The sequence below is a fragment of the Hypanus sabinus genome, chromosome 24, assembly GCF_030144855.1.
Source record: "Hypanus sabinus isolate sHypSab1 chromosome 24, sHypSab1.hap1, whole genome shotgun sequence".
NCBI classification, from domain to species: Eukaryota; Metazoa; Chordata; class Chondrichthyes; order Myliobatiformes; family Dasyatidae; genus Hypanus; species Hypanus sabinus.
This window is the reverse complement of record NC_082729.1, coordinates 2,793,511-2,812,666: the sequence shown is the minus strand read 5'-3', so window position 1 is coordinate 2,812,666 and position 19,156 is coordinate 2,793,511. Positions and strand designations below refer to the sequence as shown.

At 49.1% G+C, this 19,156-nt stretch overlaps 1 pseudogene; it reads left to right on the top strand.

Annotated features, from left to right (window-relative positions):
* The window catches only part of LOC132380410 (counting factor associated protein D-like), a 37,763-nt pseudogene that overhangs the window by 1,133 nt on the left and 17,474 nt on the right, over positions 1-19,156 (top strand).

Genomic DNA, 19,156 nt, shown 5'->3' with positions numbered 1-19,156 from the left:
CCAGGGGGCACCGTCCCAGATGATCCCCAGCAATCCCTCTCCAGGGGGCACCGTCCCAGCTGACCCCCAGCACAGCCTCTCCAGGGGGTACCATCCCAGCTGATCCCCAGCAATCCCTCTCCAGGGGGCACCATCCCAGCTGATCCCCAGCAGAACCTCTCCAGGGGGCACCATCCCAGCTGATCCCCAGCACAGCCTCTCCAGGGGGCACCGTCCCAGCTGATCCCCAGCAGAACCTCTCCAGGGGGCACCGTCCCAGCTGATCCCCAGCAGAGCCTCTCCAGGGGGCACAGTCCCAGCTGATCCCCAGCAGAAACTCTCCAGGGGGCACCGTCCCAGCTGATCCCCAGCAGAAACTCTCTAAGGGGCCACAGTTCATTGGACCTCTGATTGCAATGGGAGCCAGCGATTCCACATTGCACTGGTCTGCGACGCATACTGTCTATTCGGAACTCACCCATGCAGAAGCATTCAGGTCAAGGGATGTGTGATAAATCGTTTCTGCATTGCCTGGCCGAGCTGTTGTACGTTGCTCTAACCTTCTGTTTCAATCTGTTTTCCGGAGTAGTGCTCGACGCCAAGCCCCAGGCGGAACTCCCGAAGTTTGCGAATACTTACCACGTCTCGGGTAAGACGCTGAAAGTGTGGGGGTCATGCATCGACCCTTCAGCCCCTGTCCCCTGGCACCGCGTACAGATGTTGGGACAAGGACTCTCTCTTGCCAGATGCAAGAGCGGGTTTTCAACATTCCTTCCTCGGGGGGGGGGGGGGGGGGGAATGGACTAGATGGGCCGAATGGCCCGTATACAAGCCTCATGATCCACACCATTGGGGTCTGGAACAGCTTATTCCCTTCAACCAACCCTAGACACTGCAGTTCCCCAACACTATGATCCCTTTGCATTAAAATGCACAGGTTTTTATTTTAATTGTAAAAAAATGTGTTAAATTCATGCTTCTCTCATGAATGCTGCTTATATGATGTTAAAAGTTTAAACGTTCTCCCCATGAGCATATGGGTTTCCTCCCAGTGCTCTGATTTTCTCCCACAGTCCAAAGAGCCACCAGTTGGGAGGTTAATTGGTCATTGCAGATTGTCCTGTGATTGGATTCGGATTAAATCGGGGGTTTGCTGCGAAGGCCGGAAGCGCCTGTTCCAAGCTCTATCTCCATAAGTAAACACGTTGCTGCAAGTAAGATTTTCATTGCACTCACGTACTTGTGTAGATGACAATAAACTGGTCTGTGTGACCCTCTGCACAGGCAGATTAAAATATAACAGCAAGGGTGGAATGCTGAGAGTTTATAAAGCTCTGGCGAGGCCTCACGGGGTACTGTGAGCAGTTCTGGGCCCCTGATCTAAGGACGTGCTGACACTGGAGAGGGTTCAAAGGAGGTTCACAAAAATGATTCTGGCATTGAAAGGCTTGTCCTATGAGGAAAGTTTGATGTCTTTGGGCCTCTACTCACTGGAATTCAGAATGAGGGGATAGGGGATCTCATTCAAACCATCTGAATGGTGAAAAGGTTGATAGAGTGGATGTTTCCTATGGTGGGAGTCTAAGACCAGAGGATAGAGGGCTGTCCTTCTCAGAATGGAGATGAGGAGGAAGTTCTTGAGCCAGAGGGTGGTGATTCTGTGGAATTCATTGCCCCAGGTGGCCATGGAGGCCAAGCCATTGTTAATATTTAAGGCAAAGATTGATAGATTCTTGATTAGTCAGGGCATGAAGGGATACGGGGAGAAGGCAGGAGATTGGGGCTGAGAGGAAAATTGGATCAGCCATGATGAAATGGCGGAGCAGACTCAATGGGGCAAATGGCCTAATTCTGCTCCTATATCTTATGGTCATATGGTCTCTCTCTAACTCTACCTCCTTGAGGTTATTCCAGATGTCTCCAACATTTCCTGGAGATTCCACCAATTCCTGAAAAGATCCTGGAATGTGTGAGAAACAAGAGGAAGGCATGGAGGGGCTTAGTGCCGGTATTAGCCATTAATTGAAGTTGGAGTCTGGGCTGTGGTAAATTGCAGCGGGACAAATAGCATCTCTTGTTAGCGTAATGAGGCATCAGCCTTCAGCGGACGTGATTGTGGGTCCACTCCAACATTGTTTGCTCATTACGTGGCACGTCATATGACACCATCATTATGTGATGTATATGGTGACATATATGCACTTTAATAATGTTTGCTGCCGTGCATGATATTTATCAATGTGAATGTACATTGAGATGTGTAAGATGCTCAGTTTTTTTTTCCAGTTGCAAGAAAGATTTCTTTCTGTGTGCATAAAGTAACGATTTAAAATCTGTTCGCAGGCGTGTTCTCATTGCCATATGCCAAGATTGAAGAACCATTTGAAGCCTGCCTTCACCTCTCTGGGAACGCCAGTCGCATTGAGTACTACCGTGGTATGCACTTAACCCTGATCCATTCATGCACTGGCCGGGCTATTAGGATGTACTGTAGGGGGAAAATGTATGAATTCATCAGAATCAGGTTTATTATCACCGATGTGAAATTTGTTAACTTAGCAGCAGCAGTTCAATGCAATGCATAATCTAAAAGGGAAAAAAGGAAATAAATAAGTAAATCAAGTACAGTGTACATATATTGAATAAATTAAAAATCATGCAAAAACAGAAATAATATATATTAAAAAAGCGAGGTAGTGTTCAAGGGTTCAATGTCCTTTTAGGAATCGGATGGCAAAGGGGAAGAAGCTGTTCCTGAATCATTGAGTTTGTGCCTTCAGGCTTCTGCACCTCCTACCTGATGGTAACATTGAGAAAAGGACATACCCTGGGTGCGGGGGGTCCTTAATAATGGACGTTGCCTTTCTGAGACACCGCTCCCTGAAGATGGCCTGGGTACTTTGTACGCTAGTACCCAAGATGGAGCAGACTAAACTTACGACCTTCTGCAGCTTCTTTCAGTCCTGTGCAGTAGTCCCTCCATACCAGACAGTGATGCAGCCTGTCAGAATGCTCTCCACAGTACAACTACAGAAGTTTTTGGGTGTTTTTGTTGACATGCCAAATCTCTTCAAACTCCTAATGAAGTATAGCAGCTGTCTTGCCTCCTTTATGGGTGGAGAGATATGTTGGGACCAGGTTAGGTCATGGATTTATCACCTGGGTCATTCTAAAACATAGAGCAGTACAGAACAGACACTTCAGCCCATGATATTGTATCAACCTTTTAACCTACTTCAGGGGTTCTCATCCTTATTTATGCCACAGACATTAAAGAAGCAGTCCGGTAACCCCTGACCTACTTCAAATTCAATCTAACCCTTCCTTCTTTCCTGTGTAGCCCTCCATGTTTCTTTCATCCATGTTCCTGCCTAAGAGTTTCTTAAATGCCCCTAATGTAGTTGCCTCTGCCACGACCCTTGGCAGGGCGTTCCATGCACCCAGCACTCTTGTATAGGCATTCGGGGAATGAGATCTGAATGGGAGTTTTCTTAGTTGAATTATTTGATCCAAGAAGTTGGACAAAATTGAACTTTTACTCAGCTGTAAAGAGAGGTTGGACAGATTTAGATTGTTTACTCTGGAACGTTAAAGGATGACGGGTGGCTTGATAGCAGTATGCTGTCAATGGCCACTATATTATGCAGACCTGCTGGTTAATGCAAATATCTAATCGGCCAATCAGGTGGCAGCAACTCAATGCATAAAACCACGGTAAAGAGGTTCATTTGTTGTTCAGACCAAACATCAGAATGGGGAAGACATGTGATCTAGGTGACCATAACCATGGAATGATTGTTGGTGCCAGATGGGGTGGTTTGAGTATCTCAGAAACTGCTGATCTCCTGGGATTTTCACACACAACAGTCTCTAGAGTTTACAGAGAATGGTGCAAGGAAAAAAAAAATCCAGTGAGTGGCAGTTCTGTGGGTGAAAAAGCCTTGTTAATGAGAGAGGTCAGAGGAGAATGGCCAGACTGATTCAAGCTGACAGGAAGGTGACAGTAGCTCAAATAACAAGGTGTTGCAACAGTGGTGCGCAGAAGAGCATCTCTGAACACACAACATGTCAAACTTTGGAGTGGATGGGCTACAGCATGGACATACACTCAGTGGCCACTTTAACAGGTACAGGAGGTGTCTAATAGAGTGGCCAATGAGTGTGTAAAATTATGATTGGCATCACAGAGACACTGGAGTCTTCCCAGTGTGGGTGTGCCAACCGCTAGTTGGCGGAGGGTCAGGGTGAGAAGGGTAAAAGTGAAAGAGAATTTACAGGGCAAGTTTTTTACTCAGCAAGTGTTAAGGTCCTGGATCAGGCTGCCAGGGGAGGTGGTAAAAACACCTGGAAAAACAATGTTTAAAAGGCATTTGACAGGATTGTGAACAGGCAGGAAATGGAGGGATAGGGACCAAAGACAGGCAGATGAGTTCAAAGTTTAATGTACATATGATAACAGATACAACCCTGAGATTCATTTTCTTGCGGGCATACTCAATCAATCCATAGAATAATGTTGTGATTGAGGCTTTCGTCAGTCAGGGTCCATCCATGGATGTTGCGTCCTAGCTGTCTAGATACGCAAGCCTGGGCAGTACAATACGGGGAGCAAGCTGTTGCCCATGTAGCAGGCTCCCTCTCTCCATTCACCAGATGAACCCAAAGGAATGACAGAGACCGATACGGTTTGGCACCAGTGGCATCGCAAGAGTTGCCAGTCAGTATTGAACTCAACATAGGACAGCCTCAGAATGCCAGCTCCAGGTTTTTTCCCTCGGAGTTTACTCTCGAAGCCTTCCCTTAAGTGTGTATAGCCGCAAGGCAGCAGAGGTGTGAGATCACACCTACTAGATGAACTGCCAACCATGACTGATGTGTCCCATCTGCCTGAAGTGACTGTTTTTAAGGCGCCTGTAATCTACCTTTGCCCCTTCTCCTGTCGGTTCTTCCAGGCTTGGTAGTTAAGTCACACATGGAGGTCAGGAGCTGGACTTGGTTGTCAGAGGCTATTTGAGGCACACACCAGTGGGAGCATTTTATAGGTAGTGGGAGCTTGTCTCCATTACCAACCCTGGCTATAACAGTCTTAAGAAACCATAGAATAATAACCGTAACAGAATCAATAAAAGACTGCACCAACTTGGGCGTTCAACCAATGTTCAAAAGACAACAAACTGTGTGAATACAAAAAGAGAAAAATAATTACAGTAAATAAATAAGCAATAAATATCGAGAACATGAGATGAAGAGTCCAGAAAAGTGAGTCTATTGGTTGTGGAAACATTTCAGTGATGGGGCAAATAAAGTTGAGTGCCAATTGAGGAGCAATAACTTCCTGAACATGGTGGTGTGAGTCCTGAGGTTCTAGTACCTTCCTCAGGTGGCAGCAATGAGAAGGGAGCGTATCCTGGATGGTGTGGGTCCGTACATACAATTTCTTATTTAATTTATAGTTCTTTTATAGAACCATAGAGCATTACAGCACAGAAACAGGCCCTTTGGTCCTTCTTGGCTGTGCCAAACCATTTTTCTGCCTAGTCCCACTGACCTACACCTGGACCATTATCCCTCCATATACCTCTCATCCATGAACCTGTCCAAGATTTTCTTAAATGTTAAAAGTGAGCCCACATTTACCACTTCATCTGGCAGCTCATTCCACATTCCCACCACTCTCTGTGTGAAGAAGCCCCCCCCCCCATGTCCCTTTAAATTTTTCCCCCTTCACCCTTAACCCATGTCCTCTGGTTTTTTTCTCCCCTGGCCTCAGTGGAAAAAGCCTGCTTGCATTCACTCTATCTATACCCATCATAATTTTATATACCTCTATCAAGTCTCCACTCATTCTTCTACACTCCAGGGAATGAAGTCCTAACCTATTTAACCTTTCTCTGTAACTCAGTTTCTCAAGTCCTGGCAACATCCTTGTAAACCTTCTCTGCACTCTTTCAACCTTATTAATATCCTTCTGGTAATTAGGTGACTAAAACTGCCACAATGCTCCAAATTCAGCTTCACCAATGTCTTATACAACCTCACCATTACATTCCAACTCTTATACTCAATACTTTGATTTATAAAGGCCAATGTACCAAAAGCTCTCTTTACGACCCTATCTACCTGTGACGCCACTTTTAGGGAATTATGTATCTGTATTCCCAGATCCCTCTGTTCTACTGCACTCCTCAGTGTCCTACCATTTACCTTGTATGTTCTACCTTGGTTTGTCCTTCCAAAATGCAATACCTCACACTTGTCTGCATTAAACTCCATCTGCCATTTTTCAGCCCATTTTTTCAGCTGGTCTAAATCCCTTTGCAAGCTTCGAAAACCTTCCTCACTGTCCACTACAGCTCCAACCTTTGTATCATCAGCAAATTTGCTGATCCAATTTGCCACATTATCATCCAGATCATTGATATAGATGACAATTAACAATGGACCCAGCACTGATCCCTGTGGCACACCACTAGTCACAGGCCTCCACTCAGAGTAGCAATCCTCCACTACCACTCTCTGGCTTCTCCCGTCGAGCCAATGTCTAATCCAATTTACTACCTCTCCATGTATACCTAGTGACTGAATCTTCCTAACTAACCTCCCATGTGGGACCTTGTCAAAGGCCTTACTGAAGTCCATGTAGACAACATCCACTGCCTTCCCTTCATCCACTTTCCCTGTAACCTCCTCGAAAACTCTAATAGATTGGTTAAACATGACCTACCACGCATAAAGCCCTGTTGACTCTCCCTAATAAGTCCCTGTCTATCCAAACACTTGTAGATCCTGTCTCTTAGTACTCCTTCCAGTAACTTACCTACTACCGACGTCAAACTTACTGGCCTATAATTTCCCAGATTACTTTTAGAGCCTTTTTTAAACAACGGAACAACATGAGCTATCCTCCAATCCTCCGGCACCTCACCCGTAGATACTGGCATTTTACATATATCTGCCAGGGCCCCTGCAATTTTAACACTAGTTTCCTTATTTATTATGTATTGCAATACATACTGCTGCAAAACAACAAATTTCATGACATACACCAGTGATATTAAACCTGAGTCTGATTCTGAGATTTGTTGTAGCAGTCAGTTCAGTTTCCCCATGGGTCCAGCGACCCAGCTTGCTCGATCCTTGTGGCTGCCTATATACACACTTCCCCAGAACCTCCTGGCTTCCCACAGATTTTCTGGTTTCCTTCTACATCCCAGAGCTGTACTGGCAGGTTAATTGTCCACTGGAATTTACCATTCAGTGTTCGTTCGCTCATTATGTCCCGTGTCGTATGACGTGGGCAGTCATTGTCTTTCCGTGACCGTGATTGTTCTTGGCAAATTTCTCTAGAGAGGTGGATTGCAATTGCCTTCTTCTGGGCAGTGTCTTTACAAGACGGGTGACCCCAGCCATTATTAATACTCTTCAGAGACTGTCTGCCTGGTGTCAGTGGTCACATAACCAGGACTTGTGATGTGCACCAGCTGCTCATACGACCATCCACCACCTGCCCCCATGGTTTCACATGACCCTGATCGGGGGGCTAAGCAGGTGCTACACCTTGCCCAAGGGTGACCTGCAGCCTAAGGTGGGCCCTACACCTCCTTTGGTATATCCACCCCACCACCCATCAATGTAAGAGAACCAAAGTGGAGGTGGTGGGTGTGTGTGAGAGACAGTAGATTCCAGGGCAGGGTTAACACAGTTGTGCAGTGGTTACAGTAATGTTATTACAGTGCCGGCAACCCAGGTTCAATACCACCGCTGCCTGTAAGGAGTTTGTACGTTCTCCCCGTGACTGCGTGGGTTTCCTCCCACAGTCCAAAGCCGTATGGGTTAATAGGCTAATTATATTTGGGCGGTGAGCACTCCTTGGTGCAGAAAGCTCTGTTATTGTGTTCTGACTAAACGTAATCAGGAGGTGGGGAAGTGGGATAGACTGTGTGTGCAGGTAACATGGACCAAATGGCCTGAATTGACCATCAACTGTGATGGTGGACATCGGTAATCTTTCATCCCTGGGTTCTTTTAGGAGTTCAAGAACGAGTGAGAGATTTTGATTCTTCACAATCGTTTATTTTAAAGTTTAAACAAAGGACAGGTGTTAAGCAAACAAAGTAATGATGTTGCAAGGCAGATGAGCAACAAGAAATTAAAGAGATTCATTATGTTGTTTTCAAAAGATCTATTACCTTTACACTCCAGACAACAGAAATTCCTTAGATAAAGTGAGTGAGTTCTTCGTTGGTCAGGGTCAGCCATGGATGTTGTGCCCTAGCTGTCTAGATACGCAAGCCAGGGCAGTACGATATGGAGAGCAAGCTGTTGCCCGTGTAGTAAGCTCCTCCTCTCCGTGCATCTGATGAACCCAAAGGAACAGCAGAGACCGATACAGTTTGGTAGCAGCAACGTGGCAGGAATTTCGGGTCAGCTTTGAACTCAATGTGGGACTGCCTCAGGGACTCCAGCTCTGGATTTTCCCTCAGGGTTTACTCCTGAAGCCTTCCCCTCGAGTGGGTATTGCTACAAGACAGCTGAGGTGATGCACCATCAGTAACTCTAGAGACGTGAGGCAAGATATAGGCTTTTACTGGCTGGAAGAAAGAACAATCGGCAAGTGACCATCACAGAACATCCTGGAGACTGAGGGAGGAGCAGTGCCTCCAATGGCCTTCATACCGGGGTCTGTGGAAGGAGCCACAGGAGCAGTCAGTGGGGGGTGTGTCCACAGGGGTATGTGGGGGGAGCCACAGGAGCAGTCAGTGGGGGGCGTGTCCACAGGGGTCTGTGGGAGGAGCCACAGGAGCAGTCAGTGGGGGGTGTGTCCACATGGGTCTGTGGGAGGAGCCACAGGAGCAGTCAGTGGGGGGTGTGTCCACATGGGTCTGTGGGAGGAGCCACAGGAGCAGTCAGTGGGGGGTGTGTCCACATGGGTCTGTGGAAGGAGCCACAGGAGCAGTCAGTGGGGGGTGTGTCCACAGGGGTCTGTGGGAGGAGCCACAGGAGTAGTCAGTAGGGGGCGTGTCCACAGGGGTCTGTGGGAGGAGCCACAGGAGCAGTCAGTGGGGGGTGTGTCCACAGGGTCTGTGGGAGGAGCCACAGGAGCAGTCAGTGGGGGGCGTGTCCACAGGGTCTGTGGGAGGAGCCACAGGAGCAGTCAGTGGGGGGCGTGTCCACAGGGTCTGTGGGAGGAGCCACAGGAGCAGTCAGTGGGGGGCGTGTCCACAGGGTCTGTGGGAGGAGCCACAGGAGTAGTCAGTGGGGGCGTGTCCACAGGGGTCTGTGGGAGGAGCCACAGGAGCAGTCAGTGGGGGGCGTGTCCACAGGGTCTGTGGGAGGAGCCACAGGAGTAGTCAGTGGGGGGTGTGTCCACAGGGTCTGTGGGAGGAGCCACAGGAGCAGTCAGTGGGGGGGTGCGTGTCCACAGGGGTCTGTGGGAGGAGCCACAGGAGCAGTCAGTGGTGGGGGGTCTGTGGGAGGAGCCACAGGAGTAGTCAGTGGGGGCGTGTCCACAGGGGTCTGTGGGAGGAGCCACAGGAGCAGTCAGTGGGGGGCGTGTCCACATGGGTCTGTGGGAGGAGCCACAGGAGCAGTCAGTGGGGGGTGTGTCCACATGGGTCTGTGGGAGGAGCCACAGGAGCAGTCAGTGGGGGGTGTGTCCACAGGGTCTGTGGGAGGAGCCACAGGAGCAGTCAGTGGGGGGGGTGCGTGTCCACAGGGTCTGTGGGAGGAGCCACAGGAGCAGTCAGTGGTGGGGGGGGTGCGTGTCCAGACAGGTAGATGTAGTTCACCACAGGAGGTCTGAGATCAGTTTTCCTTCTTCTAGATGAGCTGCCAACCACGGCTGACGAGCCCGTCTGCCCGAAGTGGCTGGTTTCAAGGCACCAGTGTCCCTTCCCCCATCAGTAGAAACGGTTCCGCTGGGCTCAGTAGCAAAGCCGCACTTGAAGGCCAGGAATTGGACCTGGTTGTCGGAGGCGATGTGAGGTGCACGCCATTGGGAATATTTAGCAGGTACTGGGAGTTTGCCCCCACCACCACCCCTGGTTATAACCACCTTAAGGAACCCTGAGATAAAGATAAACCAATTAAACAGCTACACAATACTAACACTCAGCCAAAGAAAAATGCAAAAGATCGTAAACCGCCATGGAACTGTTATTCTGCCTTCTGCCAGTGAGTGGGGATGAAGCACCATGTACTGTAAAAATATATGAGTTTGGTAAAGATACAAGCTGTTAAAAATACAAATTATGTCAGTAAGAAAGAAACTATGGTTAAAACATCGATTTTACTCCGCATTAATTTGATTAATATCTCTTTAAAAAGTAAAAAGCACAACGGATTCCTACAGTGAGATAATTAGTTAAGTGAGATTCTCTTCCAATCGGACAGGTCAGGTCATCACCTTTCAGCACGGATTTGAAAAGCCGGCCGGAATAAGTTACAAGATTTCTCCCGGGACCACAGAAACTGAGATAAATGTGATCAAGTGTTTCCAAGTGAACGGGACCGTCAACGACCCTATCCGCCCACAGTCGGTATTTCCGAATCTGGAAGGCTTTCGGGTAAGCTGGCCGCTTTTGGGTGGGTGGTTGTGGGTGGGGGGGGGGGGGGGCGGGAGAGGTATCTCAATGATGCACTGCTTTCTTTAATATTTATTTTTAAATCTTTTTTGTTAATAATTATTGAAGATTAACAAAAATAGATACATGAAGTCAATATGTTATTATGTACAATAAAGAATTGAATTAGCAAATAACTGATTAGCAAAGCTAAGCAATATATCAATAATAAGAAGAAAAAATAAAGGGTTAAGAATATTTTTTGGAAAGAAAAAGAAGGAAAAAAAAGAACCCCTACTAACTAAATGGCTGCTGTATTTTTTTTTATTAAGTGCTATGGTGAACAATAGCCAGATCAGAATTGCTGATCAAGTCAACGTTCCCAAAGAGAACTCTGATAGGCCAATCAGACGGTTCACTGCCGCTCGGTGACAGAACATAAAAGACATATGTATAATTAAGAAACATTAAAAAATAGTAGAAATCCTGGAGTCATGATGATCATGATGGTCTGCTGGAGAGAGACATTTATACACACGCTGTCCTCCATAATTCAGAGAGATTGAAGGGTAAGGTTGCAAGGTGACAAAACGTGACAGGAGCACTTGGAACTAAAAACTAATCCCTACCGTGAGAAAACAGCACCTGATCACTGTTCTCCACAGTTGAAGGACTAAGTCCAGATGGAACATAACTCACAAGCACTCTTGAAAGTCGGGAATTAACCCTACCTGCCAACAACCGAGCACTGCCATCCTGGTCCCCTTCATGATAGCTTATGAAGAAGCATGTGACTTCCCTCCCAGAGGTGATCGGTGTTTGTTCACTCGACTCTTGAAGGCTTGGACTGCTGGTGAAGCTGCTCCCTCAAGCTCCAGTGATCCCAGTGTGGTGAACTACATGTGCCTGTCTGGACATGCCCTTGCTGACTGCTCCTGTATAAAGGTGATCTGAAGCCTATGCTCTCTCTCAGTCTCCAGGACGTAGTATGATGGTCACTCACTCCTGGTTCCTTCTTCCAGTCAATAAAAGCCGATATCTCGCCTCACACCTCAGTGTGAGTTATTGATGTTCAATCCTGACTCCCGCTCCGGTCTCTGTGGCTTTCCTGCTCTCCCTGTGGCAACGTACCCTCCGGTTCCCTCCCACATCTCAGGCAGTAAAATTGGCTGGTGAAAATGATCACTGATCGTCAGTAATGTGGGGGTGAGAGGGGGAGGGAGGGAGAGAGAGGGGAGGGGAGGGGAGGGGGAGGGGGAGAGGGAGAGGGAGAGAGATCTGCATAACAATTTGTAGCGCTAATGATCACAGGATTGGGGTTCCCAGTCCCGCTTCTGTCTGTAAAGAGTTGATACATTCTCCCTGTGACGGCATGTGCATTGATAGACTAATTGGCTGGTGAAAATTACCTCCAATCTATGAGTGAGGGGTACCACCTGGGGAGGTTGGTGGGGATTTGGGGAGGCACAGCAGTGTAACACTTTACAGAGCCAGCGATCGCTGATTGGGGTTCAATTCCCGCTGCTGATTCTACATTCTCCCCGTGACTGCACGGGTTTCCTCTGCGAGCTCCAGTTTCTTCCCGCGTTCCAAAAACATCATGGTATGTTGGTGCCGGAAGTGTGGCGATACTTGCAGGCTGTTCACAGAACTTAATCATAGAAAAGTACAGCACAGCAACAGGCCTTTCAGCACATCTAGTCCATGCTGAACCATTGAAAAAGCCTACTCCTATCCACCCGCACTGTAACCATAGCCCTCAATTCCCCTGCATACATCCCCAGACAGCGCATCAACGATGCATTTCACTGTATGTTTCAATGTGACAAATAAGGCTAATCCTTAAACCGGCAATACCATTGGATCGGTGTAAATGGGTGCTTGATGGTCAGCATGAAATTGATGGGCAGAAGGGCCTGTTTCTCAGCTGTGTGATTCTACAACTCAAAGCGAAATACATCAGGGGTTCAAAGTGAAAGTTCAATGTAAATTTATTACCAAAGTGCATATATGTCAACATATACAACCCTGAGATTCATTTCCATGTGGGCATACTCACCAAACCTATAGAATAGTAACTATAACAGAATCAATGAAAGATCAACCAGAGTGCAGAAGACAACAAACTGTGCAAATATAAATATGAATAAATGGCAATAAGTAATGAGAACATGAATTAACATGAGTTAAACTCAGTCAGCTCCATCAAGGGAACCAGCTTCTGTAGTATCCAGAACATCGTGAAGGAGCGATGCCACAAAAAGGGGTGTCCATCATTAAGGACTTCACCATCCAGGGCATGCCCTCATCTCATTGTTACCATCAGGGAGGAGGGACAAAAGCTTAAAGACACACACTCAGTGATTCAAGAATACCTTCTTCCCCTCTGTCATTAGATTTCTGAATGGACACTGAACCCATAAACAATACCTCACTACTTTTTTATTTCTGTTTTTTTCATTACTTATTTAATTCAACTACTTAATATACATACATACACATATATATATAATGTAATTCACAGTTTTTTTCTCTATGTTATCATGTACTGCTGCCGTTAAGCTAACAAGTTTCATGACATATTTCAATGATATTAATTCTGATTCTGAAGTGTCCCTAAAGTCTGGTTTAAACTTCTGAACTTTGAAAAACATTCCAAGGGGAAAGTAGAGGGGAAGGTAGAGGGGAAGATAGAGGGGAAGGGAGAGTGGAAGGGAGAGGGGAAGGGGGAGTGGAAGGGAGAGTGGAAGGGAGAGGGGGAGAGGGGAAGGGAGAGGGGAAGGGAGAGGGGAAGGTAGGGGGGAAGGGAGAGGGGAAGGGAGGGGAAAGGTAGATGGGAAGGGAGAGTGGAAGGGAGAGTGGAAGGGAGGGGGGAAGGGAGGGGGAAGGGGGGGGAAGGGAGAGGGGGAGAGGGGAAGGGAGGGGGAAGAGAGGGGGGAAGGTAGAGGGGAAGATAGCGGTGAAGGGAGAGTGGAAGGTAGAGAGGAAGGGAGAGGGGAAGGGAGAGAGGAAGGGAGAGGGGAAGGGAGTGGGGAAGGGAGAGGGGAAGGTAGAGGGGAAGAGAGAGGGGAAGGGAGAGGGGAAGGTAGAGGGGAAGGGAGAGGGGAAGATAGGGGGGAAGGGAGAGGGGAAGGGAGGGGAAAGGTAGATGGGAAGGGAGAGTGGAAGGGAGAGTGGAAGGGAGGGGGGAAGGGAGGGGGGAAGGAAGAGGGGAAGGGAGAGGGGAAGGGAGGTGGAAGGGAGGGGAAGGGAGGGGGAAGAGAGGGGGGAAGGTAGAGGGGAAGATAGCGGTGAAGGGAGAGTGGATGGTAGAGGGGAAGGGAGAGGGGAAGGGAGAGGGGAAGGGAGAGTGGAAGGGAGAGGGGAAGGGAGTGGGGAAGGTAGAGGGGAAGGTAGAGGGGAAAGAAGGGGGAAGGGAGGGGAAGTGAGAGGGGAAGGGAGGGGGAAGGGAGGGGGAAGGGAGAGTGGATGGGAGAGGGGAAGGGAGAGTGGATGGTGGAGGGGAAGGGAGAGAGGAAGGGAGAGAGGAAGGGAGAGTGGAAGGGAGAGGGGAAGGGAGTGGGGAAGGTAGAGGGGAAGTGAGAGGGGAAGGGAGGGGGGAAGGGAGAGTGGATGGTGGAGGGGAAGGGAGAGGGGAAGGTAGAGGAGAAGGTAGAGGAGAAGGGGGGAAGGGAGGGGGGAAGGGAGAGTGGATGGTGGAGGGGAAGGGAGAGGGGAAGGTAGAGGAGAAGGTAGAGGAGAAGGGGAAAGGGAGGGGGGAAGGGAGGGGGAAGGGAGGGGGAAGGGAGAGTGGATGGTGGAGGGGAAGGGAGAGGGGAAGGTAGAGGAGAAGGTAGAGGAGAAGGGGGGAAGGGAGGGGGGAAGGGAGAGGGGAAGGGAGGGGGAAGGGAGAGTGGATGGTGGAGGGGAAGGGAGAGGGGAAGGTAGAGAAGGGAGAGGAGAAGGGAGAGGGGGAGGGGGGAAGGGAGAGGGGAAGGGAGGGGGAAGGGAGGGAGGAAGGGAGGGGGGAAGGGAGAGGGGAAGGGAGGGGGGAAGGGAGAGGGGAAGGGAGGGGGAAGGGAGAGTGGATGGTGGAGGGGAAGGGAGAGGGGAAGGTAGAGAAGGGAGAGTGGGAGGGGGGAAGGGAGAGGGGAAGGGAGGGGGAAGGGAGGGAGGAAGGGAGGGGGGAAGGGAGAGGGGAAGGGAGGGGGAAGGGAGAGGGGAAGGGAGGGGGAAGGGAGAGTGGATGGTGGAGGGGAAGGGAGAGGGGAAGGTAGAGAAGGGAGAGTGGGAGGGGGGAAGGGAGAGGGGAAGGGAGGGGGAAGGGAGGGAGGAAGGGAGGGGGAAGGGAGAGGGGAAGGGAGGGGGAAGGGAGAGGGGAAGGGAGGGGGAAGGGAGAGGGGAAGGGAGAGGGGAAGGTAAGGGGGAAGGTAGAGTGGATGGTAGAGGGGGAGGCAGAGGGGAAGGTAAGGGGGAAGGTAGAGTGGATGGTAGAGGGGAAGGTAGGGGGGAAGGTAGGGGGGAAGGGAGAGGGGATGGTAAGGGGGAAGGGAGAGGGGAAGGTAGGGGGGAAGGTAGAGGGGAGGCAGAGGGGAAGGTAGGGGGGAAGGTAGAGTGGATGGTAGAGGGGAAGGGAGAGGGGAAGGTAGGGGGGAAGGTAGAGGGGGAGGCAGAGGGGAAGGTAAGGGGGAAGGTAGAGTGGATGGTAGAGGGGAAGGTAGGGGGAAGGTAGAGGGGAAGGTGGAGGGGTACTCAAGCAGTTCCTCTCAAACATGCCAAAGCTGCTCAGAGGCAAAGCATGGGGGGCGGGGGGGGGGGGGGGTGTTCCGATACTGTACGACACACTATCCACTCAGAAATGAATTTCCAAAGCCGAGGAATGCCTTTGATCTTTCATTAAAAAACTAGCAAAACAAAGTCTTGAAACAATAAAAACTAATGAAACTAAAACTAGCAGTGTAACAAAATAAACAGTCTTAGTGTACGAAAGCAACACACACAAAATGCTGGAGGAACTCAGCGGGCAAGCAGCGTCTATGGAAATGAATCAATAGTTGGTGTTCCGGGCTGGGACCCTCCTTCGGGACTAGAAAGGTGGAGGAAGGTGCTGGAATAAAAAGGTGGGGGAGGGTAGTTGGAAGGTGAGAGGTGAAACCAGGTGGGTGGGAAAGGTCAAGGGCTGGAGAAGATAGAATCCGATAGGAGAGGAGAGTGGCCTGTAAGAGAGAGGGAAGGAGGAGGGGACCGGGGGAACTGATAGGCAGGTGAGAAGAAGTGAAATGTCAGAGTGGGGAATAGAGGTGGGGATGAATTTGTTTATCGATGTTCATGCCATCAGGTTGGAGGCTACCCAGGTGGAATATAAGTTGTTGCTCCCCCACTCTGAGCACAAGAAGAGGCCATGGACCATGTCGGGAATGGGAATGGGAGCAGGAATGGGGCTAGGAATTAAAATGTTTGGCCACCAGGAAGTCCCACTTGTGGCAGATCATACAGGTCCCCAAATTGCAACGAGTATAAAACGTATTTAGCCAAGCTTTCTTAAAACATATTCAAGAGTATTCAAGTGTATGTAAGCATTCAACAAGAAGATATCACCCCATACCCCTGGCCCACTCCCACGACTCTACCCTAACAAGACTGAACTGAAGACAAAGTATGAATAAGTGACTAAACTCTTCACTTCGACCACGCCCCAACTCAGGTGACTAACTACCCATCATAAACATGCAACACAGAATACAATAATGATAGAACATAGATGCAAGTCTCTTACGGGTACGTCAGGTGTGAAAAGTGCAAAGAGGATGTGGAGCAGCGTTGTTTTGGAGACGGAATTCACTGGGTAGGAGGGTCCCTTGGGAAGAGTTCCGTGTCACTGCTTCCATTACTTACACCTTCCCATTTATCCTGGTTTCCTTGCCAACACAGAGAGAGCACAATAAAGAGAGAATCTCCCGAAGTTTTCCCCAACTCATTTTAGACATTCCTCAATAAATACACATCGGGACAAATTCACACTCCCTGGGATGGATGGATTTTTAATGTGGTGAGCTTTGGATTAAAAGACAGGTGTGGAATTGTTTTCTGAAAGGTTGAAGTTAGTCCTGTGAAGAAGTGAAAACATTTAAATACACAAATACTCAAGTACCCCCTGCCCAGTGGTCGCTGGACGGTGCTGGACCAGCAGGTTTGCCAAATTCTAGGACCTTATTTCTATAAATACCCCATCCTTGAACCGTGCCCCTTATCCCCCTCCACCACTCCTGACATCCCACTCCAGCTCTCTTCCCACCCACCAGACACCCTATTTCCTGCCCTATTCCCTTCCCCTGTGCCATTTGTCTGGTGCTGGCCCTCACACTGCCAACTCCAATCCCCGTCTGGTCTCTGATACCCTCCCAGCCTCCCCCACACTCAATCCCCAGGCTTCTCGCCTTCCGGACAGTGCCCCGGCCCGAGTCATGGGTAAATTCGGACTTTGAGTTTGGTGACAGAACTTAGCAGACTCTAACTTTGAATCACCTGTTGTGTCATTTCTATATTCTGGCACCCCTCTTAACTCTTCTCACCTGCCTATCACCTCTCCCCACACCTCCCCCCCCCCCCCCGTTTCCCTCCTCCTTCCCTTTCCCCCATGGTCCACTCTCCTCTCCTGTCAGATTCCTTCCTCTCCAGTCCTTTACCTCTTTCACCCTTCAGCTCCCAGCTTCTAACTTCATCTGCCCTCCCCACCCACATGGGTTCACCTATCACCTTCTAGCTTGTATACCTTTTCCCTCCTCCCCCGAAAAAAACTTCTGGTATCTTCCCCCTCCCGTTCCAGTCCTGAGAAGGGTCTCTGCCCGAAACGTCGACTATAAGTGCTGCCCTCCAGTGTTCGACTGGCAGAATGACAGGCTGGATCAATTTGCAGGTCACTCGGACTGGGACTGTACCTGTGTTTTCTTGTGTACCGACGCGTGCGTGTGTGTGGTGTTTTCCCTCTATTTTGAAAGTATGTTTTGCACCTTGGCCCCAGAGGAGCACTGACTCCATGTGCAGTCTGAGTGATAATTAAACTTGATTTGATTGATTTTCCACAGACTGACTTCCTCCTGCGTTTTGTGTATGTGTTGCTTTGGCTTTCCAGCATTTGCAGACTTTCTTGTGTCTTTTCTCTATTTAGATTCTGAAGGAAGAGGATTATGAAGGTCGGCACTGCACCGTGTGGCAGGATATTACCTTTGTGAACACAAAGAAAAACGAGTACACCATATGGATCACCGATTCAAGCCAGGCCCCATCCCGATGAAATGAAGGGATTTAACACCCTGCTCAGAACACATTATGACAAGTACCAAGTCCATTATCACACTGTCCACTTTGAAGTGGGCCCAAGTGTCTTCAAGCTACCTGCAGGTAAATTCTACAGCTGATAATCAAGGGCATCAGTAAATTGGTTAATTATTGTCTCAAATACAGTGAGAAACTCAGATGTGCGTGCCTTCTACAGAGATCATTTCATCACATCAATGCCTCTAGTTAGGACAGGTTGAGTACTACTTATCTGAAATTCCAAAATCCAAAATTGTTTTGGGCGCTGTGTCATGATGAACTGTAAAGGTCGAGTCCAGGTCGAATTGAAGGGGTGGGGTCCAGGGCCCAGAGCGTATCGAAGCAACAAAACTGGTTGGCTGACGATTTAAGTGCCGGGCCAGATTGAAAAGGTCAGGGTTTCAGGGCCGGAGGCCATGGACAGGCCGGTTCAGCTCTGTGACGTTCACTCAGCTCTGCACTGAACTGGGACTGCGGCATAATTTGTTACTCAGTTAAACAGCAGTTTGTCTTTTTTATACTTTTTAACTATTTCCATGAAACTTCAGCTAACTGGAGCAGCCGCTTAATTTGCCCAAAACGTACTGGTCCCGATATGTCTCAATCAACCGGAACCGACTTCAAATCCTTCCTATTTACGTGACCCCATGATTTCACACATAATATTTCAGTGTTGGCAGAGAGCAAGCTGTCTGTTCATTGGAGTGTGGTGTGGTGATCTCACCCAGGCCAGGTACGTTGTGATGCTGTTGGAGGTAAACCCAGCAGAGTCGTCTGCCGCCATCACTCGGAATCGAGAGACACTGCACAACCGTGCGCACAGTGCAGACAGCTGCTTTCCTGTCAGTGCCTTTCCAATGATTATACCCTCAGTAGCCCTTCAATAGGAACCTCTACCTACTAAACTGGCCACTGGTCTGTGCTCATGGTCTTTTGCCGCTGTAGCCGAAGGTGACGTGGAGCACAAGTCTAGAAGGACTACCTTTTTTATTTCTATTTTGGCACTGCTTATTTAATTTAGCTCTGTAAAATGCTGCTGAGAAAGGAGGAAGGTGAGTGTTGGGCTAGTAACTCAGGCTCGTAAAATCAACAATCGCCAAGGAAACAGCAGGAGATTGTGAGGGAACGTAGGTGGAAGGGTCTCGGCCTGAAACGTTGACTGCCCGTTTCCACGGATGCTGCCCAACCTGCTGAGTTCCTCCAGCGTGTTGTGCGTGTCGCTTTGACCCCAGCATCCGCAGTGTACTAGGTGGCATCTAGTGGGCCACATCTTGCGCCCACCAACCCAAAAGACCCTCCAAATCGCTAATGTGCTGGAT